At 46.4% G+C, this 24,631-nt stretch overlaps 1 protein-coding gene across 3 annotated transcripts in view; it reads left to right on the forward strand.

Moving 5' to 3' along the window:
* JADE2 (jade family PHD finger 2) overlaps nt 1–24,631 on the forward strand; it is a 533,878-nt gene that overhangs the window by 124,328 nt on the left and 384,919 nt on the right. The gene's annotated exons all lie outside the window — the stretch shown is intronic.

The following is a 24,631-nucleotide window of genomic DNA, read 5'->3' on the forward strand; positions in this document are numbered from 1 at the left end:
CTGAGGGACGCGTGCATTTTCCCGGTTGGGACCTCAGACTCTCCCCTGGGATCGGCGATTTCAGGCCCTTGGAGGCTCTTCACTGTTCTCAAACCCTCATTGCCTGCTTATATCGGCGGACCCTCACCTTCCCATAGAATTGGAGTCCTCAGACCGGAAAACGGAAAGCGGCGAGACACACTAGTGAGCGGGCGAGGGGGAGCTGAAGGAAGAGAACGAAGGAGAGATGGAAAGATCGGGAGACAACGACAGCGTGAAAGGAGGGGGAAAGAAAACTAGAGGGGCATGAAGAAAGTAAAGACATGAAAGGAAAGAAGGTAAAGGCATGAAAGGGAACGGCGAGAAGGAAGCGTCCTGGGGTGAGACTAGAGGGGGAAAGAAAAAGAGGTGAATGGAGGCAGGGCGAGGAGTGCGTGCTTGGACACTGAAGGACTGGTAATGAATGGCCGGAGGCAGAAAGTGAAGGGAGGGGCGAGTGGAGAGGCGGTCAAAAAAGGGACGGAGAGAGGTGAACAGGGATGGCAGGGCTGAACAAGGCAGAGCAAAAGGCAAGCACACCACTGCCTTTCTCCGAGGCAAAGCAGAAATGCCTCGGAGAAACGCAGCGGCGGTTTCAGATTCGGGGGCGTGTTTCTTTTTCTCTCCTCTTGCCATTGGCAGGAGGAGAGAAAAACACGCCTAAAAAAGGGCGTTGCTAAAAAGTGGAAAGAACAGCAAGAAACACGCCCCCGAATCTGAAAAAGACGGAGCCTATTTGGAGGGACGGCTCTCTCCTCCAATGGCTGGCCTCCGTTTAGGAAGCCAGCCAATGGAGGAGAAGCAAAAAGAGAGGCGGGCTAAATAGCCACTCTAGGAAACATTAAATCTCCGACTTCCGGTTCTGCCTTCGGCAGACCGGTAGTCCTCGACCTAAAAAGAGGGGGGTGCCCACGGTTCAAGAGCGCAGACCCCGCCCCCCCAATTTACTATGACAGTATCTGCATTATGTATTCTACTTAGAAAGGATATTGTTCAGTATCTGCTGCTTTGTCCCTTAGCCTGAGGTCCACCAGGCCAGTCTCTCCTTGTCATCTCTGAGGCGCGGACTGAGCCGCCATTAGGCCCTATCCAACAGGTCAGTTATTTTTGTCCTCGATATTCAACTTTTTTTGATGTTCGCTGTCCTGCGGTCTCTATTCATTAGTATTTTTGTGGGGCTTCTCATGTCATGGTCTAGGACTGTTCCCACCTACTGTTCTCCAAACGTCAAGCCATTCCTGTGCCACCTCTGGAGTCTCAAAGAACCATGTCTTGCCTTCTGCCTCAATCCACATTTTGCTGGGAATAACGTGGAGTATTTCACCCCTTTATCTTGTAGCACCTTCTTGATTTCTAGAAAGCATCTTCTTTGCCTTTGTACTTAGACTGTAAAGTCCAGAAAAAAGGATATAGTACAGTTTTCGTATTTAACCTGCGGTGCACTGCTTGCTGTTTGTAATTTGGCGTCTCTATCGCGGAAGTTGAACAGCCCAGCCAGCAGGGGCCTAGGAGGCGCCCCACGCTTTGGACTGCCCCCCAGAACCTGGTGGGCTCTTTCTTGACCGAGAAAAAGTTGTAAATGCCCCACAGATGCAAATGTTTGTGACTAGATCTTCCACAAACAAGTATGCAGAGGGTCCCTCAGATCGTTCGGGAACTCTCAAAATTCTGACATTATTACGGCGAGATCTGCCTTCGTAATCATTAAGTTTCATTTCCAGAATAGACCGGCGGTTTGCAGTTCTTTAATTTGTTGTTTCAGAGTTTCCGATTCAGATTGAAGCTCACTAGTGACGGTTTCTATGGTTTTGACTTTGTCATGTATTTTCTGAAGGATGGCCCTGATAAGAGTAACCTCCGTGGTAATTGAGTCAATTTGATGTTCAAGTGAGGTGCGCACTCCACTATGTGCTTCCATTATGTCTTTTAGTGTGAGGTCTCCCCGTCTGGCCACTGGTTCCGCTGATGCGACCATCTTGGCTGAAGCCGCCATCTTCATTTTGGGGGCTTTAACATTGTATATTTGTTGAGCTTGGTTTGGAGAGTTTCCTTCTGTCCTTTAGCACCAGGCATGCTGTTTATGATGGGAAGGGGATTTTTCCCCCATGGCTCGCGCACTATAATCCCTCGGGTAATAGCCGCCGCCTGGCCATGAGGAACTAGTACCTCACTCGGCCTGTCTGGTTTCTCTGGGGATAAGGGATCTCCTTCCCAGTGGTATCAGGGAGCCCACCCTACTTATTGATCCTTTGTCGCCGGCAATTTCCCCTCTCTACAGTCATTCGCTCTTCAGAGTATTCGGGATGTTCAACACTTAGAAGGGAAGCTCAGTGGTGTTGGTGAAAGCCAAATGTCCCCCCACGGGTGGTGTTGGAGGTAACTAGTTTGTTATTTAGGCGGGGCGATGAGTATTGCACCCCACCTTTTGGTCGCACTGCTGGACCTACCACACTCATAGGTCGGCCTGTCCACTTTTTCCTGTCCCTCACCCCAGGTATTATTCATCATAGGTGGAGATTCCTGGAAGTAAGCAGTTTGACTCTCCGCCCAGCCAAGGGGGTGTTGTGTTTTCTGGGAGCCCTTCAGTTTACTGGAGCCGTGTTCTCGCCATGTATTTCATTAGGCTCCCCCCAGAAACAAGCAGCCCACAGAGTATGTAGTCCTGGGCTAAGCCTCTCCTCCAACGTCCCAAGCCCCTTACCTGGTTTCCCACGCTGCTTCAGTTCTCCAATAACACCTATGGCCCTCCAAGTCTGGTCTGGGTTACTGTGTTTGGTTGATGACTGTCTGCCCGGGACCCTGCGGCCGGGCCTCTTCTGTGGGCCCCTGCTCCTCCCGCGTTGTTTTGCGGCATCTGATGGCCGCTTCCTTCAGTCTCCACTTGGAGGGGCACGAGACAGTTCACCGATAGCGGGCCGCGTTTCTGGCTTCTGGATTTAGCTGTTAGTCTTCGTCACATGAGACTGCGCCTGGCTCATGTGAGTCCGATGTGGATGGCCCTCTGAAGGCCGCAAGTGAATTCTTCTTCTCCGGTCTCGCTGAAAGTGGTCGATGTTCCCTCCAGACCCGGAGAGCTCGGTAGGTGAGCGGCAGTACCCAGCACGTACTCCGATTTTCGGATTAGTTACGGATTAATTGATGTGGAAGGCAGCGGTCCGCAGGAGCCTCGTTAACTAGTGCCCATCTTTGGCATCTGGCCACGCCCCCCTCAATTTCAAGGGCTTTCTGAATGGAATCGAAAGATCTGTGGGTTGGATGGGGTGCTTATTGACAATAAATACTATTCTTTCAACCTCCGTGGCTCTCCCCTCGCCGATCTGTTACCCTGCTTTTTCACTATGACCTTTGACCCTATTGATCATGGGAGGCTTGCAGAGAACCTGGAGATTAGGCATGGGATTTTCAGGGACTGTCCTAAGCTGGTTTATCTCTTATATTTTCATTTGTACAAGTTGTGTGGAATGGGAGATTTCCCCCTGAACTTACTTGAGGTTTTCCACTGGGCTCAATTTTTATCCCTATTCTGTTCATTTTAACATGGAACTTTTGTGTGTCTGGATGGAGGTGTCTGGTGTTTCCATTCACCAGTATACAGACCACACACAACTTTATATGAACATTGCCACCATCAATGACTTCACCCTCAAAAACATCCTGACCCACATTCAAAGGTGGATATCAACGAATTTCATTCAATTAAATCCTGAGAAGCCCAAATTATAACCTTATGCCGACAGCACCCACCAGAAATGAACAGAAACTGAATATATGTGGTTGCAAAATACTTCATTGCACACAGAGTGGGCCATGAGGTCAAATCCCTTAGCTTTTGTTAGATGCCAAATTCATAAGGAACGCACAGTAAAATTGACTAGACCAGTGGTACGTATATTTAAATGCTTCAAATTTCTTCTGAAGCAGTGTGACTATCATGTAGTCATTCAAGCAGTTACCATCGACAAAATCTACTTTGGGAATGCACTGCTCATTAGAGTGCCATATAGTTTACGGATGACCTTGAAAGCTCTACCACACTGGACTGCTACCAGGCTCAAATCAATTTTACCATATAGAACCAGTACTCTGAGATCTCCACTGGTTACCTTTTGGAGGCACTAATCAAATTCAGACTTGACTGTCTACTTGTGACGCCTTGAACCTTACACACCATAACTCCTTTCCTCCCTTTTAAGATATTAAAACCAGGCTCCGCTGCATCTAAATCTTTTTAGACACTGCCCCCAATCCCCATTATGAAACTCTCTGCCCAAAGATATCCGATGTGAAGACAACATTGACGCCTTCTGTTGAAGAATCTCAAGACTTTCAATTTTTACTTGCAGCTGAATGTCTAACTGATTTTTTTTTTCACTCTCCTCCCATGATAAAACTCTCTTACCCCTCAGTTGATTTACTCCTCTATCTATGCTCCTCTTCTTCCTTCACCTCATTTTCATTCCGTGCACCAATCTTCTCATTACCGTGTGTGTCCCTTCCCTCTTCTTCAACTAAACCTCATGTCGCTGTTTGAACCCTCTCTGTAAAGTGTATTGACTCCTACAGGGTTGAGTAATGCCTTATAAAAACTGTAAATCTGTATGTTAGACATGGTCCCCTGTGCAGGGTCACCCCCAAACATTTTGCCTTCACCGTTCCTGCGCACTTTACCACTGTTAAAGGGCTTGTGGTCTCTCCTTTAAGCATCAGGAAATGGGCTTACACACAATTGGCACATTTAATTTGCTTATAATCCCCTAGTAAAGTGGTATTACAGGTACCCCTTGACTGTACATTAGAGGCTACAAGTTGAACTGCAGCACTCGTTACAGCACCCACTTACGTAGCTTTTTATTTATTTATTTATTTAAATTAATTAAAAAAAAATTCTTAATTTCTCCCTGTTGTGTCACTGTTATTGTGCCTATCTGTGTCTTGCTCAAACTCCACCACTGTTTTTATTTTCTCATGCCTGCCGTTCCTTTCGCCTTTCACTGCTGCTGTCCCTGCGCCCCCTCCCCCCCGGAATTTCCCCGCTCCTGCCTCAAGCCTCTCCTCCCTTCCACCTCCCCTGCTTAATGGCAGGTGCTGCGCTGTCGCACAGCGGACGCGTTCAGCTGGCGCGCCGCCGGCGAGCAGAAACCGCAACAAAGGCAAGCCCGTCTGCGCCCGTCCGTGACCCGACCGCATCCAGCGCCAGAAATTCTGGACCTCCCACTACCCATCGCTACGACACCACCACCCTCCTCGCACTCAACCCTGGAAGACTTAGAGCATGCCAACAGGCCTCGCCGAACACGACCCATGGCCAGTTCTCCTGCCTCCACTGCCGCCAGACCCTCACCGCCACCCCGGCCTCCAACACCGCCGACGCCCGCACCGGTGACACCATAAAATGCATCCTCCTCAACGTACGTTCCGTACACAAACACTCCATGGTAATCTTGGACCTCCAGCGAAACCTTCCTCCGCCGAACACCTACACTTCCAGATCCAGACCACCCCCAAAGCCACACTCCGAGGAACCCTCATCTACAGACCCCCGGCCTCCGAACACCCTTCGCCACCACCATCACTGACGTCATCGCACCCCACGCCATTGCCTCAACAAACTACATACTCATTGGAGACCTGAACTTCCACGTCGACAATCCCAGTGACCCCCAACTCCACTATCCTTTGTGACAACCTCGCCAGCATCGGACTTAAACAACTGGTCAACACACCGACCCACAGAGCAGGACACACCCTCGACCCCAACATCGTCCAATTCAGCCACACAACGCAGCCGCCATGGACCGACCACTACTGTGTACACTTTGCCATCAACAAACCTAAGGCAACCAAACCATCCCCACGCCCACCACGAAGGAACTGGAACTGCCTGAGTTCTGTTGGCCTCTGCAAGAGTAAGTCCCTGATCCCGAGAGGTGCCTCCCCTGGACCTTTGGCTGGCATCAGAGTGCACTCTTATGACTTAAAAAGGAGAAATCCTGAAGTTTTCGATTCTTTGCAACTGTGAACAAGCCTGTTAGTGCAAGATCTTGCCGACTGCTACACAAAGCTCTGGTGAACCTGATTGTTTGCGCTGCAGCGACGACCCGCAACTAATGACAATGCGACATCAACACTTCGCGCTACAGCATAGACAGGCCACGGTGACCAGCAATGCGAATCTTCAGCATGATCATCTGCAACACTTCAGGGTCTACAGGATATTCGTGCTGCAGTGAGAACCGTCCGCAACGACCGGTCTGCTCTTCATGCTACAGGTACCCACGATACTCTCCCTGAACCTCGCGGACTCCTCTCTTGTGCACAGAATTCTTCGCGCTAGACTTTAGAAGGTAATATTTGTAGTCTGACAACATTTTCAGTCAGATGAATCTCGCCCCTGTAGCCAGCCGGCGTTCCATTGCTGTCACCTGCGCTTGTGACTTTCACTCAGTCTTGCATGAACAGATCGCTGCGAGTGCCATTTTGTGCTTTTAGTACTTTTAGTTGTATATCTCCGCTTCTATTCATTGGATTTTTTTCTTTTGGTGTCAATTTATTAAATTTTACTTTATTTTTCTAAATTGATGTGGGTTTTTCTTATTTTGTGGTTTCACTTTATTACTGTTTGAGTGCCGCATAAATACTTTGCACATTGCCTCCAAATTATGCCTGACTGCTTTTGTGTCAAGCTACCAGAGGGTTAAGCACAGGTTAATTTAATGACTTTTTGTGGTTCACCCTGAGAAGGATAGTGGCTGTTGCTTGAATAGTAAGCTTTTTCATGCATAGTTAATTAACACCATTGAATTTACATTACAATTGATACACATTATCATAAAATAATTACAAATATAAACATTAAAACAGATGAGAAGGATGAGAAATTGCCGTCTATGCAGGATATCATGTATTGCATTACGCAAAGGTAACATTTTACAAAGATGCAATATCTTTTTAATAAGAATAAGGACTACCACTCGGTGTAAAATACAGGACTGTTGCAAACCTCCCCTGACCCCTTTGTACTGTATGCTTTCTAAAGTGCGTCTTTGCCATGCAAAGTGTCTCCATGAGGTGCGTAAAATTTGATCGTTTAACCCAGTGCACTTACTTAAACCTCCTTACAACCTGATAAAAATGATTCTGCCTCTCCGGGGCATCGTTTCCTACTATTTCTAAAACAAATCTATTCATACAGTGCAAAATGTAGACGTATAGTACGAAAAAAGGCAGAGGATTAAACCAGCCAGGATATATTCAAGATAACTTTCTTAAGTCTAAGAAGTTTTCATTTATCTCTAGCAATCAGCCATAGTTGCGTTTTTTTCCCAGCACTTCTTACAAATTTCATGTATCAATAGTTATCTCACAAAGTAGTTATGAGAGCTGAACCGAGCTTCACATGGAAGTTGCTGGAAGGCAGTACGCCAGAGGTGAAAGGTAAAAAGAAAATTGTGATGCTGATTATAATTTGTGCTGCTACCAGTGTTAGTGTCCCCATAGCCTGGGTATGAAAGGGTATGTCTTAGTCACAATCCAGTGATGAATGACAGAAATGAAGTCCTCAATATACATGTGGAGCCACTTGGACCCCATACCATATTTACATTCATCAGCATGACAAATACAGCCCTAAAAGTTTATCTTTTCCTGCTGTCATTTCAATATGTACTGTTCATAATTCTAACACTGCAGGCTTTAAAAAAAAAAGATGTCCATGATGGATGCCCACTGACGTTATATGTGGTATCTGGTGACTGATCACAATGCCAAGATTTTATTCATGTCCAGGTCCCATGTTGTTTTCATGCACCCACAAGGCCATCGTGGAGAAGGGAGTCAAAACAATACATTTTATAGGGATTAAAAAAAACATGACGCAGATTTTTGATGTTGACCAATGAGCCACACTCTATGCCAGTGCAAATGATGGAGACTTGAACTATACCAGAAGAGTTTTAGATACCAATGTAGCACTGATGCCTGCTTTGAGAAACAATTGTCATGCTGAGCAACACATTCCTTCTCTAGTAGGTATTTCTCAAAGTAGTTAATTGGACTTGGTTTATGGGTATTCATCTCCACTGGACCTGACCCAGGTTCTCTGCCTCCCCTCAGGGACCTCATGACTAATACAAAACTTGAAACTGCATGAGACAATACTAGGTAAGATTTTGAACCTTCGTTCTCCCTCTGTTTTTTGCCTTGGACTCCACTGTTTCGTATGCTGTCCAGAAAGGAAATCTTATGTATTTATTTGTTTTCTAAATTTACACAGTGCATGGCTACATAAACAGGAATTCTTCATGCTAAGACTCCCAGACAAATTAAAACAGGCAGGTCTTCAGTTGTTCACAGAATCGCGCCTCGGTCGGCCTGAGGCATATGCAGAGGGGGAGAGAATGAATAATTTTGGTGCCAAATATCTAAAGGAATGCCCTCTCTGTCTGGCACGAACAAATCCACAGTACCTGAGCCAGTCTGAGGTTAGCTGAGTGCAGGGATCTCGAAGGACCCAATTGTGAAAGTACTCTGTAGAGAAAGCTTTAAATTGGATCCGTTATGCCACTGGCAGCCAGTGGAGGGGTCTCAGCTGAGTCGAGGCCCCAAAGTATTCAAGAATGTGGCCCATGAGACATGAGACTGCATTCTGGATCATTTGGAATCTTGTAAGTGAGGCCTTCGATGCTCAAAAGTACTAGATATTGCCATAGTCCAGGCATGATATAATTAATGCCTGGGCAATAGTCCTTTGAGTGGACACAGGCAAGAGCCCCGGGGGATCTCTTGAGGCACCTCAGCGTGGCAAAGCAGTAGCCAGTCAGTGTTGATGTGATGGTTGAGTATCAGTTCCTTATCACGCCACATTCCCAAGTTCTTCACAAATTTTTAGCCTCCCGCAAGGGACCTAATACCTACGGCCACCAGGGCGAACCCCACAGACTTGGCAGGTTCCAAACTACCAGAGTTTCCACTGTGTTGCTGTTGAGCTTGACGCATTTCGGCCCCCATGCAATAGACAACAGCTTCTAGACATTGTCTGAGTGAGGGGGACTCTTTTCTGAGTCAGGAGTCTAGGAGAACACTATCTGAGGATCATCTGCCTGGGAGATTATGGAGAAGCTAAAGGGGTCAATTGTATTTATTAATGAGTTGATGTAAATGTTAAAAAGTGTAGGGCCCAAAGGAGAGTCATGCTGCACCCCAAAGGTTACATAGTGTATAGTAGATGGGTATGATTTAGATGCAACCTGGAACGAATAATGCTTGAAGAAGGAAGCCAGCAAAGAGCCTTACCAGTAATTTCGTAGTTCGAAGTTTGAGGTGGTATACTGTGTCAAAAGCAGCACTCCAATCTAAAAGGATGAGTCCTGCAGTTCTACCCGTGTCCCATATCTCTTTGAGATCTTCCATGATCCACAGGATCTCAGGCTTCATACTGTGGCCTAGCCGGAAACTTGATTGAGACATGGGGGAAGTTGTTGGATTCCAGATAATCTGACAATTGTGTATTGATATGTTTTGCTGTGATTTTTAGCCCTTAAACGTAAGAGTATTGGGCCTGTAGTTTTTCAACTTTGATACATGTAAAGTGTTTTTTTTAAGCAGCAGATTAACGGTTGCCTGTTCCATACCTGGGGTGTTGGGGTGAATTTATTAGATTAAGGCGACCTTTTTAGGGGTTCAAAAAACAATAAACTTTCCTTATAAGAGAGAATAGTATCACTTGCAGTGGAGGGCTCGGTGCCAGACACTCCAGGAACAGATGAATAAATAGTGGCAACTTTATTAAGACCTAAGTTGGCCAGTTCATTGCACTTGTTCTCAAATATAGTTTGACTGAATCTATGTTGTCATCCCGCAGTCTTTTTCCTCGCAGGGAATCACAACGCGGTTGTTACAACGGCCGCATTGTGATTCCGCATACCATTACTCCGCAAGTCGGAACAACGTCTTGAGGAGGGGGGGCGCTGGATGTGGGAATAGTATAATTTACTATTTCAACTCCAGTCTGTGCGGACACTAGGGAAGGTGTTGGATTTTAAGTCCAACCCCCTAATCCCCCCCCCCCCCTCTTCCCCGGCAAGTCGGCGTTCTGACTTGCGGAGTAATGGTATGCGGAATCACAACACGGTCGTTGTAACGACCGTGCCAGCCAGCTCCAACAGGGATTTTACGACGGAAAAAAATTACGCGAGTTGTCAATATCTGAAGCATAGTACACCACCCGTGCCTTCCTGATAGCTTTATGATACTCTTTAGGGGCCTCTACGCCAGGTGCATTCTAAGATTTTACATTTTTCTCAAGTTACCAAATCCTGATTGAACGACTGAGCTGTAAGGTGATTCTTACTTTTAAACCTAGTAGATGTTGGGATGAGAGAATCTAATGCCAAATTGATCCAAAATCTCACCCTTTTTCCAGTACCTCCGTCTGAGCATCCAGTGATGGACTGGAAGCAGACCAAAGATTACGGAAACCGTAGAGTCCAGTTTGGGCCATTTCCTAGATGGAACAATTTGTGCCTGAGAGGATCTCAGGCAAGCTCTTATTTATTTTTGGTACAGACTCTGCGGAGATGACCTATGTGGTGGTGGTGGTTAACCTCTTGTTACACCTTTTGGGTCAGATTTCGCATTTTGTTTGGGTCATTTTAAGCATAAAAGCTTAGTTGTGCACGTATGTAATGCCACAAATAGTCATAATATGTTTACAAAACCTGTCATGCCCATTTCTTCCAGCAGTAATTTATGGCCTGTAATTGGACCTGTGCACTTGTTAGTTTCTTTTACTCTACGTGGAAGATTGTGTAGGGGCAAGATGTCGGCTGCGTGAGTGTTGTGGAAAGCCGCTCTCTTGGCGAGCTGACCAGAATTCTATGAAGCGAGAAAAAGGCATTTATCTAATGTGCTAGAACGCTATCCAAACGCTATCCAATTTATTTATAGATACTTCGACGAATTTGGAAATATAACCTACCGCCGGATGAAGAACTAATGAGGCTACAGTTGATCGGTGCCTTGACGGCTTCTGCCTTGAAGGCGTTTTTATCGGCGGGATTGGCGTCCGAGGAAGGCTGCATCGGCGGATCAGGGAGGCTCGCCGATACTTTGTAACCACGGGAGGACTGCCAGAGATTGAAGAGGTGAAGGGAGATCACTACACTGTAGCCGTGAAAACAAAGCCGACGAACAGCGATCTGTGCAGTATGCCGGCGAAAGGGAAATCCAGACAGAAAGACATCGGCGCTCCCGCCAGGGCCAAAAGAGCATCCGCGACTCAGCGCGCGGCCACAGAGGAGAGGGGCCTGATCCCGAATCTAAACAATGGCGATCTGCAACCCGGGGAACGGAGTAAAGACTGGGCAGGAACGAGAGATCTGACGGTACACAACGGCTTAATGAAACGGGAACCAGACCAAAGCAGCAAACTGTTCCCAGAATGTTTGCTGGTCGGGGCTCTGCAAATGCTCTGGGGAAAAAAAAGCAAACAACAAAGGTAAAGATTCCCTTTTCGCTAAAATTAAATCCAGACAGTTCTAGCAAGGTGACCACAGAAGGAGGGCAGCCCAATAATAGCAGCCATTGCACACAAGAGTGTGCACCAGAGGGTGTAGAACTGGATAAATCTACCACTAGATCTGCCTTGTCACACTCAAAAACTCCTGGAAAAACTTTATCAGCCTCAGAGGAGGGGATGTCAAGAAGGGAGGACACTGTACAACAAGAAGCCACAGACACTGATAATATCATGCAAGCTACAGGAGAACTCCCCCTTACACAGTCCACAAGGTGGGATTATCTGTCCGGCGCTCAAGGAGATGGCAAATTTTTAGCTACTCCAGACCTTGATAAATGATACTCTGACAGAAGAATCCGAACTGTCCAGTAGTGAGAAGGATGGAACAGGAGACGACTTGACTGGGGGGGACAGTGGCAGCTCTCCCACGAAATTTGACACACCTGTTAGCATTAAGAAAAGGAATTCAAGAGGGTCATATAAAGACAAGGGGTTCGAGACAGCGCTGAATCTCAATCATTACCTCCATCTATGGAACTAATATATTCAACTCTTAAGCAGATGCAAACTGAGGCACGCCACAAACATAAGAGGGCACACTAGGCAACCAAAAAACTTCAAGGAGCAGTGCGGAAAGTCAACAAAGTCTGCACGGAAATATCAGAACGCACTATGGCTTTAGAAGAAAGAATCGTCTAAAGGCGTCTAACGCAGAGATTTCTGTCCAACACACCTCGATCAATGAAGACAGGATGACAGATGTTCTCTGGAAGTTGGAGGACTTCGAAAACAGACAACGTCGTAACAGCCTCCGATTACATGGGATTCGGGAAAAAGCGGAAGGGGATGACATTCGTGGGTTCGTGCTGAGATTACTTAAGGAGGCCTTCCCTGAATTGGCTCATTGGAACTGGGAGTCTGAGGTGCAGAGGGTGCACCGTTTCCCCTTGATGCTTAAAAAGAGGTCTGGACAAGATGAGAAACCAAGGGCAATCCTAATATTCTTTGGCAGGTTTCTCCTCCGTCAATCCATCTTTGGAAAAGCCAGGCCCAATGCACAGAGGGTGGGGGAAGGACATTCCTTCTTTGTCCAACCTGACTTCTGTCATGCATCGTTGGAGAGGAGATGGAGACTCCGCCTGCTTATTACTCCCTTCCAGAAACTGGATTGCGAAGTTTTTTTACAGAATCCTGCTAGACTTAAAGTTAACTGTAATGGCACAACAAGAATATTTTCGTCAGAGATACAGGCTCTGGAGTTTTAGACTGAACTTTCTAAGAAATAAGCTATAGTAGCAGGATAGCAAATGTAATTGAATAATCTTCTGTTATACTCGCTTTTTTTTTCTTATGCTTTGCATTTTTCTCTACACGTTTGGGTTTTCTTTGGCAGGGAGCGGCTAGGGGGCACAACACATGCAGGAGGCATCACAAGGGTCCTGGGACCTTTTTTGCCTTTTTGTAGGGGTTGGGGAGAGGAGATGGGGGGAGGGGGGGATGCTAGAAACCAAAGGGAGGTAGGGAGGAATCTTTGCACGGTGATGAACACCTGGTAATTTAGTTTGGTATCTTTTGTTATGTACTGCTATTGTTAAATGTTTTGGAATTGCAATCTATTTTGTAATGAGGAAACTTAGGATTGCATCCATTAATATATGTGGTCTGAACGATCCTCAAAAAAGGAGGAGAGTTAGCTATGACATTCAATATTTGAAGGTTTATATTTTATGTCTTCAAGAGACACATATTGAAGGCAGTAGGAAAGGGGTTTTAGAGATTGCTTACTATCAACTTATTGCCAGCACGACACAAGAAACTCGGACAAGAGGGGTGCCCATACTGGCTCGAAAAGGACTAGGTCGTTTTTTGCGATCATCCGTAGATAGAATAGGAAGATGGGTAATTCTGCAGTGTGGTTTTGAAAACAAAATGTTTACTCTGTGCTCAGTATACGGCTCAGTGCTGGATGACCCTGCACTCTTTGATTGGCTGAAGGTTGAATTTATAGGCAGGCCTCTTCCTCTGATTCTATGCGGGGATTTGAATATTAATATGAGCTGCCAGGTCTCCATTGATAGAGGAGTGTCATATCAAGGTTGTAAACCCAAAGTTTTTAAATCACTATTACAACTTATGTTAATGCACGGGGTAGTAGATGTATGGGCGGCAAAGAAGGAATCTGACCCTGGCTTTACGTATTTTAAGGCACCACACCAAGTGCATGCGAGATTGGATTATTTTTTAGTGTCTCACAAGCTCTTACAGGGGGTGTTCAATAAACAAATATCCTAAAGTCATGTCGGATCACAACCCATTGGTGATGGAAATAGACATTTGTCGACAATCCTCTCAGATACAATGGACATTTAACAGTGCCCTACTAAGTGAGGAAGGGTACACTCAGCAATTGGGGGAGTGGATTCCCAGGTTTATAGACGAGAATCTTGGTAGCACTAATATAGGTATAGTGCGGGATGGGATCAGAGGAGAAACATCTAGGTATGGCTGGGAGGTGCAAAGGAAAGAGAAAGCCCTGCTAAAGACCCTGTATGAGGACCTGGGCAAGGCAGAAGCAGAACTGATAAAGGTACTGTCTGCAAGGGCAGAATCCGAGGCAGCTCAACTCAAGATAACTATCGCAAGATCTGCTATCATGGAGATCTCCCTCCAAAAATCGTCTGGCAAGTACTTGGCTTGGAGTAGGGTCTACGAAAACAGCGAGAGGGTGGGCCACTTATCAGCTGTACGCACTAGGGAAAAAAACTGTACAAACACGGATCAGTGAAATCAGAGACCCCATTATGGGTATGGTAAGCGAGCCTGAGGCTCTTCACGCCTCATTTCAAAGATTTTATCAAAGACTATATACTGATGATGTCGGGGGGGGGGGTCAAGAAATTGAAGAATATTTAAGGGGGCAAACTATGGAGCAGTAATCTCCAGAGGAGAGAGCTAGATTAGACTAGCCAATTATAATTGAGGAAGTAATGGAAGCTATAGATTCCCTTCCACCAGGCAAAGCTGCGGGACCAGATTTATTTCCAGGGAATTCTATACAACGTTTAAGTCTCAGATCTCAGCAGTTATGCAGAGCACAATCAGACCTATTAGCCCCTGACTCCTGGAAATACACCAATATTATAGTCTTTCCTAAAAAAGGCAAATCTGTCAAAGAACTGGACTTGTACCGGCCAATCATGCTGGTTAATAGCGACTTTATTCAAACATTTTGGCAAGGAGACCAGCCGTAGTTGTAAAAAAACTAGTTTCCCCCTTTCAGCACGGGTTTGTCCCAGGAAGGGGCACGACTGAACATATTCGACGTATAATCACGCTTTTTGACTATACAAAGGTTTCAGGAGACCCTATGGCTGCAATATTACTCAACGCTGAAAAAGCGTTCTATAGGGTCTCCTGGCCTTTTTTATGGGCAATCATGGAAAGGCAAGGTCTGGGTAAAGGGTTCATTGGGGCTATCAGATGCATGTATCAGGAACCAGTGGCCAGAATAGCCATGTTGGGTGCTACATCCAGTGTAATCAAAATTACCCGTGGTACATGTCAAGGGTGCCCCTGCTCCCCACTATTATTTGCGTTGTACATAGACCCTTTGACCCTTTAATTAATAAAATTGCATAAAATAACAAGATACAGGCTATTCAGACTATTGGCGGTGATTCCAAGATTTTAGCATACGCCGATGATCTGGTGATAACAAGAGCTAACCCATTGGAGACTATTAAGGAGGTAGAAAGGGAGGCTAAAGACTTCGGTAAAATTTCAGGATACTATCTCAATGAGAATAAGACGATGATTTTAAATAACGCCAGAGCAGGCCTGCATGACACAGGGGTAGTGGAAAAAGCCAGATGCTTAGGGGTTGAGATCTCTGCCAATATTGACGAAATTGTGCAAATTAACTTGGAGCCTCTGCTATATAAGACCAAATCAGATTTTAATAGAATCAACTGTTTACATCTTACACTTTAGGAAGATGTAATGCTATTAAGATGCTACTTTTACCTAAAATATTATACTTTTTCAGAGCCATTCCAGTTGAAATAAATAAGGTCTGGTTCTTCGCTTTTAACCAAATAATCTCGAAATTCTTGTGGGCTGGGAAACGCCCACGCAGAGCTCTAAGATATATGTCCCTACCCAGACACCGGGTGGTCTGTTCCCAACCTCCAAATTTACTATTGAGCGTCAGCTCTTCAACAGATGGCTGAACTATTGGGAAAAGAGATGGTGGCTACAGAGGATACATCCTATACCTCAATATATAGGCTAGTATTGGGGGCAGAGGCCCATGGCTGTCTTATGGGGCACATTGATTTTGCATCAACATTTTGTTGGGAGCGTTTAAAGTTTGGACGTTAGTCAGAAAGAGGCTCAAATTAAGCAGGATTCATTGATATACTCCTCTGGCGGATAACGATTTTCTGCTGGAAATTTTCCGAGATGGATATATGAGAATATGGATGGATAGGGTCATAAGACATATTGGTGACCTTATGGAGGATAACCTAATGTACTCGTTTGACTCTCTCAAGAGTAAATTTGGGATTGGAAATAACCATTTCTTACAAATGAGGGACTATTTATCTAAGAAGGAAATAAGGGGTGTTAGTCCCCTTATTGGTTCTGGCATTAGGGGCCCCATCACCATTATCCAAATTTTGTAAGCTGCTTAATAACTTGATGGAGGACGACTTTATAAAGCATATTAACCGCTGGCATGATGTGGTTCAAGCAGGGGTAGGAGAATGTGAGGATTCTCTAGTATTGAGCCAGACTGCATTCTTCTCGGCAAATTTACAAGTCAATGCTTTAAAATTTTTTTGAATATGTATATTACTCCAGCACGGATATCTAAATGGGCTGGCACCACAGGCATACACTGTTCTCGTTGTGGTTGTTTTGCCGCCGATAGTGTACATATGTTCGCAACTTGCCCCTGACTATCAACCTGGGTCGGTGAGATGGGTAATAATCTTAAGCTTCTGCTGGGGTTTGAGGTTGACCTTACGCCACAAGTAATTGTGCTGGGGGTAAGCAATCAAATAATGACTGTTCCAAACCGAGCTTTGTTATTTGCAGCTATGGCGGTTTTTAGGTTTTGCTTGGCCACTGCTTGGCTAGACAAAGAACCTCCCTCCGTACACTGTTGGTTGTGGAAACTGTTAGCTACCTATCGATGGGAGAAAGCAAAATACACGAGAAAGGGTTTCAGAGCTAAAAAAAGGGGGCTTGAAATATGGTCACCAATCACCAAATGGATTAATGAAGCAATTACGTGAAATGAGTTAAACTTCTAATTTTTCTTTTTCTTTTACATGTTGCATTATACCAAACTTCAAGGTTTATAGCACTGCAAGGCATAATCCAAATCTTTCCTTTGGTTTCGGGGGTGGGGGGGGGGGGGGGGGGAGAGGTTAGTTTGAGAGGTTTGGTGGGGTGTAGCTCTGAAAAGGGGGGGGCGTGGAAATAGGAAGAAATAACTGACATCCTTTACATACGCACTGAAAGGATAAAAGTTTATTGCTCAAATGTACTTATTACAAGTGTTTATATGTTCAGGTGTCTAAATAAAGATTTTTTTTTTAAAAAGGAAGAATGTTTAGATACTGTCCAATTCTTGCCTGTGGGTACTCATCTGGCTTATCTTCCACTTGTTGCCAATGTAATGAATGCAGCAAAACTTAGTCTCTTTATTCTTCAGGATATAATAGACTTAGTTACCTATTTGATGTGCTCCAAAGTGAAACTGGGTTAAATTTGCTGTCATGCAATAGCACCATAGTTAAGATTTACTCCTGTCATTAGCTCATGCCAAACCAGTGCCAGACAGATGTGTACACTGTAGAAGTGTATCTAGTAACTCTCTATTTTTAAGTCACTACCATAAGAATCCTATTTGAATACTATTACTCTGCGTTGGAAAGGGATAATGAATGGATGTATATCAATACCACGCAGATGCCTTTACCACGCATATGCCTTTAACACACATGGTATTATAAGGTAAGAGAAATTGATATATATATTTTTCCAATCCACAACGCGAATGCTGGTGTGCTGCCAAATCACCAGTGGTGCTGCTATGCCGAGGCGTCCGCCTAGCCTCATATATCTAAAGTATCTTGTTCTCTGATCCAAAGAAGAGAGTAGCACTCCAAAGTTGAGGGTCTTAAGGTGGTTTAATCAAAAAGAGCAAAACGTCAACACATTTTGATTGCAAACTCGCAACCTTGTTCACGACGGTGAACACCATTTTTCTCTTTACATGTGTAGTGTCAAATGACATGCGTAATCAACACAAAAAAAGGAACAAAGAAAGACGAGCCGATTATATCGTGGCCGCCATTTTTAAACAAGTTCATATGATAAATTCACAAAGCAATTAATTCTAGCTGTGGACTGCTTCTTATTAGAGGGCATATAGTGGTAGAAAATAATAAATATAAAAAAATAAAATGTTAAATATCTCAGTGCATTTAAGTGCCTTTCAAACAATTCTCTAGGCACAGCAATTAAATTGATATTTGCATTATTCAGATTAGGGCTATGCATAACAAACTCGATCTATGCGTTTTACAGAGCGTAGAGATAGGTGTACACTATTCAGTCTCCAATCCCCAAGTGGGTAAAGAATGTCTTGACATATTCATCATTATGGTTTTAACTTTTATTTGGCTTGTAGTATTCCCCAGTGGGTAATACTACCCTGTGATATTAGGACCTAAGATGTATCCTCCAGAGTTGCAGAATCTCCCTATTCTCTGACGTTGTAATACTAGTGTATGAGCTGCTAAATGCCCCTTACATCAAAACAAAACTGAAAATAAAGTCTTTGTGTGGTTTCAAACATGTTCCTAAATGGTATAATACAATGTTATATGAAAAGAACAGCATCAGGAGGCTGTGCACTGGGGGATGAAATAATAGACTCTAGTATAAGCTTGTATACAGCTCTTCATCCACGTTAAACCCATTGTGTTCCTTACTATCCAATGTGAGAATGAAATACGTTTCAAGCTGTCCAAGTTCCCTTTCTCTGTCTCCACCCTCCCCCCTACTCTTAGGATTTTTGTCTGTCCTTTCTCAAAATCACGTGCTACTGGGTAGCTACAGTCATTATTGTTAATCATCCTAATATGTTGCAAGATACGTTTATGCATATGTTACTAGGGTTCCTATGACGGGATCTTACCTAATTAGGTGCCAGTGCTTTTGTAAAGCTTGCTAAATTCTCATATGTTCAGGTTCTTAAGTGGTGATAAATCTGTGAGTCAGACTTTGAGTTCTTTTTCTTTTTGGTCAACTGGGACGAATTGATCAAGGGATATCTCTCACCTTTGTTTGCGTGTTCTCTGTGCTGCAGTGCAGAGTATAGCATTTGAATATCCTCGCTGTTTGAAGCATTCCTTTATTTGTATCTCTACTGCATCATAATGCTCCATAGTACTACATATGCGTCTAGCTCTGTAGACTTCTTCAAAGGGAATGCTCTTGATTAAGTGGGGTGGCGTGAAGACTATCTGCATGTAAGATTGCATTTCCAGTAGTTGGTTTTCTGTATATTGTGGTTTCCAATTTATCTCCATTCACCTGAATGAGTACATCCAGGAATTCGATATGTGTGCAACTAGTCTTGCTAGTGAATTTCAGATTTAAATCATTCTGGTTTATCTCTGTGATAAACTGGTTGGCTTCTTCCTCCTTGCCTTTCCATAGCACAAAGAGGTCACTGATGAACCTAAGCCAAAGTTCTATATTGTCTGACCAATGGTCCTTCCCACTCAGCACCTGCTCCTCCCACCAGCCCATATGCAAATTAGCATACCTGGGGGTGAAGCAGGGGACCATAGCTGTACCTCTTAACTGCTGGAAGAGATCACTGTTAAATATGAAGATATTTTTATTCAAACACCATTGCATCCTTTCCAACAGCATGTTATGTGCTGCATATTTTATAGGTCTCATTCTTTGGTAGTGTTGTGTTGCTTTTAAGCCTTCATGATGTCTAATTCTTGTGTATAATGTGGATACATCAAGGGTCATTAGGAACGTCTTTTTCCCACCGAATATCAAAGACACTTTGCAAAAATTCATTTGTATCCCAGATATATGCTGGGGGTGTCATTACAATAGGATTGAGGAAAAAGTCAATATATTTTGAGACTTTTTCAAAGAGACTGTTTTGTGCAGCTATAATTGGTTGTCCTAGGGGTGTTGTAGAGTTTTTATGTACTTTCGGTATCCTGTAGAACACTGGCAGTTTAGGATGGTCTTGCTTTAAGAAATGAAGAGTATTAAGGTGGGATTAATGTAATGACCTCTCCTGGAATCTGCCCATATACCTTGAAGAAATGTCCCTGCCAAGGAACACGTAGCACAGTTTGATGCACATTATACTTATCCTGGAAGTGGTTTGCTAAGGAATAGGTTTCCCTTTCTTAGAACTCCAAAACAAAAAGATGACCATCAGCAATTCAATCTTTTGTTCTGGAGTCATAAAATCTTGGGTCTTTTTCAGGTGAAGCCCATAGAATATTCCCTTCAGTCATGGCTGGAGAGTAAACATGGTAGGGAGTAAAACATGAGAGTATGCTGGGGGAAAATCTAGTCTTGCACCACTTAAACAGTCTAACCGGTAGTTATTTATCTAAAGAGAAAGCTTGGCATTGTCTCACCTACCAAGCTGATGTGATAGCCACTGGAAAAACAGTTGTCATGTCCAGAAGCTTCAATGTACTGGGAAAGTATAGTCTAAAATGGTTCTGGTATCAACTACGGGTTATTTATTGACGAGAACAGTCAACCACAGGTATCGCTGTGCATTGGTTCAATTCCAATACAGTCTGAATCCGCCAAGTTGGAAGGAGATTGGGAGCAAAAGAAAGTCCTGATTATTTTGGGGATCAATAATCCTTTAGCCTCAAAGTAAGGCACTTAACCTAGGGTTACCCTTTTTAACGATCTTGCCCTGTGACTGCTTTAGTTGTGCTACCTCATGTTCCAATAATTCTAAGCTAATATTCGTACCTTTTATTTGCAACAATAAGAATCCTATTTTCTTGCGATGTGCATTAATAACTGAAAAGCGGCTCTATAGCTGCTATAACTACACCTACCTGCTAGGTAGTACACGCACTGTTAATTTATAGTAAGCCCCGTACTTTTTATATTTTTTGTCATATACTTGCACAGGCCTTACAGAACCAACTTGCCACTCATTATGAGTTCGCAATGTAACGGGGCAAACTATTTTTAGGGCCTACTGGCCTGTTGTGGCGAGAGAGCTCCAGCTGGCAAAAAAAACAGGTGTTCTGTTCTTTCAGAAAGTCGAGGAGCAATACTTTAAATCTTGTTATTATCTTGTAACATTTGCTGTGTATTCAAAGGCCTAAGTCAAATGTAAGTTTGTCTTCATACAATTTGCTGCTTATTTTGTCTGCTTCAGGGCCGGTTGCTCCACACACTGTGTGCCAGGCTCCACCGCTGCTGCCTCGAGCTGAGCTTTTGATTTTTCCTTCGCCGGTTTTTCCGCTCGTGTTTTGTCGCCGCTACCGCTAAGTATTGTATTTTATTGCTACGTATTGTATTCTGTTCTTGTATTTTGTATTTTGCCTTGTCTCTGTGCTCATTGTACTGCCCGTTTTTGTCCTGTGTACCTGCCTACCTCGCCCGTTTTTCCCGCTCTCCTTTCCCCCCGCCGCTGCTCCCCTGCGGCCCCGCCCCCTTTTTCTTTCTGTACCCCCATTCGCCGCCCCGCTCCCGCCTCCCAGCTGCTCCTCCCTCTTCGCCATTTATGGCGGAGTCCACGCGCACGCGCAGCGAGCACGCGCAGGGGGCGTGCCGATTGTGCGCCGAAGGCGCGCCAAAGGCAAGCCCGTCTACGCCCGTCCGCGCCCAGCGCCAGGACCCCTGGCCCCCGAAGATGCCAGCCCACACGATGGACTTACGACGCCGCCACCCTCAACGCACTCAAACCCGGCCGGAACCCCGCCAGCTACTGGGCCACCCCGAAACGCACCCACGGACCCTTCACCTGCAAAGCCTGCAATTTCACCTGCCTCCGGACCTGCACCGCACCTGCCAAACCGACGAGCACCAGCAACAACCACCTCAAGTGCATTCACAGACACGCCGTCGAACTCTGGAACCTGCTCGACACAACATCACCAGACGTCGCCTTCCTTACGGAAACCTGGATGAACGCCTCCTCAGCGCCCGACATCGCCATAGCCATTCCGGACGGATACAAGATCACCCGGAAGGACCGCGTAAACCAGACCGGAGGAGGCATCACCATCGTCCACAAGAGCACCATCCGCATCACGACAAAACCCGACGACACATTCACCGCCGCCGAGCACCTCCACTTCCAGATACACACCGACCCAAAGACCACCCTCAGAGGCACCCTCATCTACAGACCCCCGGGACCACGCACACAATTCAGCGGAGATATCGCAGACTTCATCAGCCCGCACGCCCTCGCCTCCTCAGACTACATCCTCCTAGGGGACCTCAACTTCCACCTGGAGAACAACAATGACAGCAACACCACCACCCTGCTGGACAACCTCGCCAACCTCGGACTCCAGCAACTGGTTAACACCCCCACCCACTACGCCGGCCACACGCTTGACCCAGTCTTCTCCTCCAGCAAGTACATCTCCTTCAGCCACTCCACCGGACTCCATTGGACTGACCACAGCTGCGTCCACTTCAGCTTCAGGAGAACCACGACCCACCACCACCCGCAACAGGTTCCCCGCAGGAGCTGGAGCAAGATCACCGCCGACCAGCTCACCACCTCCCTCAGACGGAACCCTCCCGCCAGCGCAACGGACCCCAACGTAGCAGCCCGCATCTTCACACAGTGGCTCACCGACTGCGCAGATGACCTCGCACCACTGAAGACCCCTCCCAGCAGATCCGGCAGCAAGAAAGCCTCTTGGTTCACCGATTAACTCAAAAACTCCAAGAAGAACTGCCGCACCCTCGAGAAAGCCTCGCGCCACGACCAGACCACAGAAAACATGACTGCCCTCAAGAACGCCACCCGCATACACCACCAGCTGATCCGCACCACCAAAAGGTCAACATTCAAAGAGCGACTGGAAAACAACACCCACAACAGCAACGAACTCTTCAGTATCGTCAAAGAGTTCTCCAACCCCAGCGCCGGAAACAACGACATCACCCCCCTCGCAAGACCTCTGCGACTCACTCGCCTCATTCTTCCACCGCAAGATCGCCGACAAACACAACCGCTTCGGCGCACCAACCACGCACACAACCACCGAACCAACGCCCCCCCACCACCACCATCTGCAACTGGACCCCGGTCAGCACCGAAGACACCACCCGCACGATGAACACCATCCACTCTGGATCACCAACCGACCCCTGCCCCCACCACGTCTTCAACAAGGCCGACTCCATCATCGCACCCCAACTCCGGGACATCAACAACGTCTCCTTCACCACCGCCACCTTCACGGAGAGCTGGAAGCATGCAGAGCTCAGCGCCCTACTGAAGAAACCAACAGCGGACCCCACCGACCTCAAGAACTTCCGCCCCATCTCGCTCCTCCCTTTTCCTGCCAAAGTCTTCGAGAAGACAGTCAACAGACAGCTCGCCGCCTTCCTCGAGACGAACGGATCCCTCGACCCCTCGCAGTCCAGTTTCCGAGCCAACCACAGCACTGAGACCGCCCTGATCGCAGCCACTGATGACATCAGATCCCTGCTTGACAACGGGGAAACAGCGGCCCTCATCCTCCTGGACCTCTCTGCGGCCTTTGACACTGTCTACCACCGCACCCTAGTACAGCGCCTCAGCAACATCGGAATCCAAGAGAAGGCACTGGAGTGGATCATCTCGTTCCTCGCCGGCAGAACCCAGAGAGTCCGCTTCCCCCCGTTCAGATCCGAGGCCACCGAAGTCATCTGCGGCGTACCACAAGGATCATCACTCAGCCCGACCCTCTTCAACGTCTACATGAGCCCTCTCGCAGCCATCGCACGCCAACACAACCTCAACATCATCTCCTACGCCGACGATACCCAGCTGATCCTCTCCCTCACCAACGACCCCGCCAGAGCCAGCCTACACGAAGGGATGAAAGACGTCGCTGAGTGGATGAAGAACAGCCGCCTGAAACTGAACTCAGACAAGACGGAAGTCCTCATCTTGGGATCAGCCCCCTCCGCCTGGGACGACTCCTGGTGACCCCCTGCCCTGGGCACCACTCCCAAGCCAACGGACCACGCACGCAACCTGGGCTTCATCCTGGACTCCTCCCGCTCGATGACCAGACAAGTCAACGCCGTCTCTTCATCGTGCTTTAACACCCTGCGCATGCTCCGTAAGATCTTCCGACGGATTCCCACCGAAACCAGGAAGATGGTCACCCAGGCACTCGTCACCAGCCGACTGGACTACGGAAACACCCTCTAGCCGGAACCACAGCCAAACTACAGAAAAGACTCCAGCGCATACAGAACGCCTCCGCACGACTCGTTCTGGACATCTCCCGACACAATCACATCTCCGGCCACCTGAGAGACCTGCACTGGCTCCCCGTCAGCAAGAGGATCACGTTCAGACTCCTCACCCACGCACACAAGGCTCTCCACGACCTGGGCCCCAAGTACCTCAACAACCGCCTGACTTTCTACACGCCCACCCGCCAGCTACGATCGACCAGCCTCGCCCTCGCCGCCGTACCACGCATTCGCAGAGCCACCACCGGAGGAAGATCCTTCTCCTACCTGGCAGCCAAGACATGGAACTCCCTCCCCATCTGCCTTCGGCTGACCCAGGACCATCTCTCCTTCAGGAAGCAACTCAAGACCTGGCTATTCGAGCAGTAGCGGACCCCTCCCCCCAGCGCCTTGAGACCCTACCGGGTGAGTAGTGCGCTATACAAATGATAGGATTGGATTGGATTTTATCCTGGATATTGGTGATTACTTTTCTTTCTCTGACTGCAAAGTTAGAGTATTTTGTAAACTGAACTTTTCAGACACGTATGTTGAGGTAGAGGGAGAATGAAATGAAAGGCTGTAGCCTTTCAGTTT

The sequence above is a fragment of the Triturus cristatus genome, chromosome 7, assembly GCF_964204655.1.
Source record: "Triturus cristatus chromosome 7, aTriCri1.1, whole genome shotgun sequence".
NCBI classification, from domain to species: domain Eukaryota; kingdom Metazoa; phylum Chordata; class Amphibia; order Caudata; family Salamandridae; genus Triturus; species Triturus cristatus.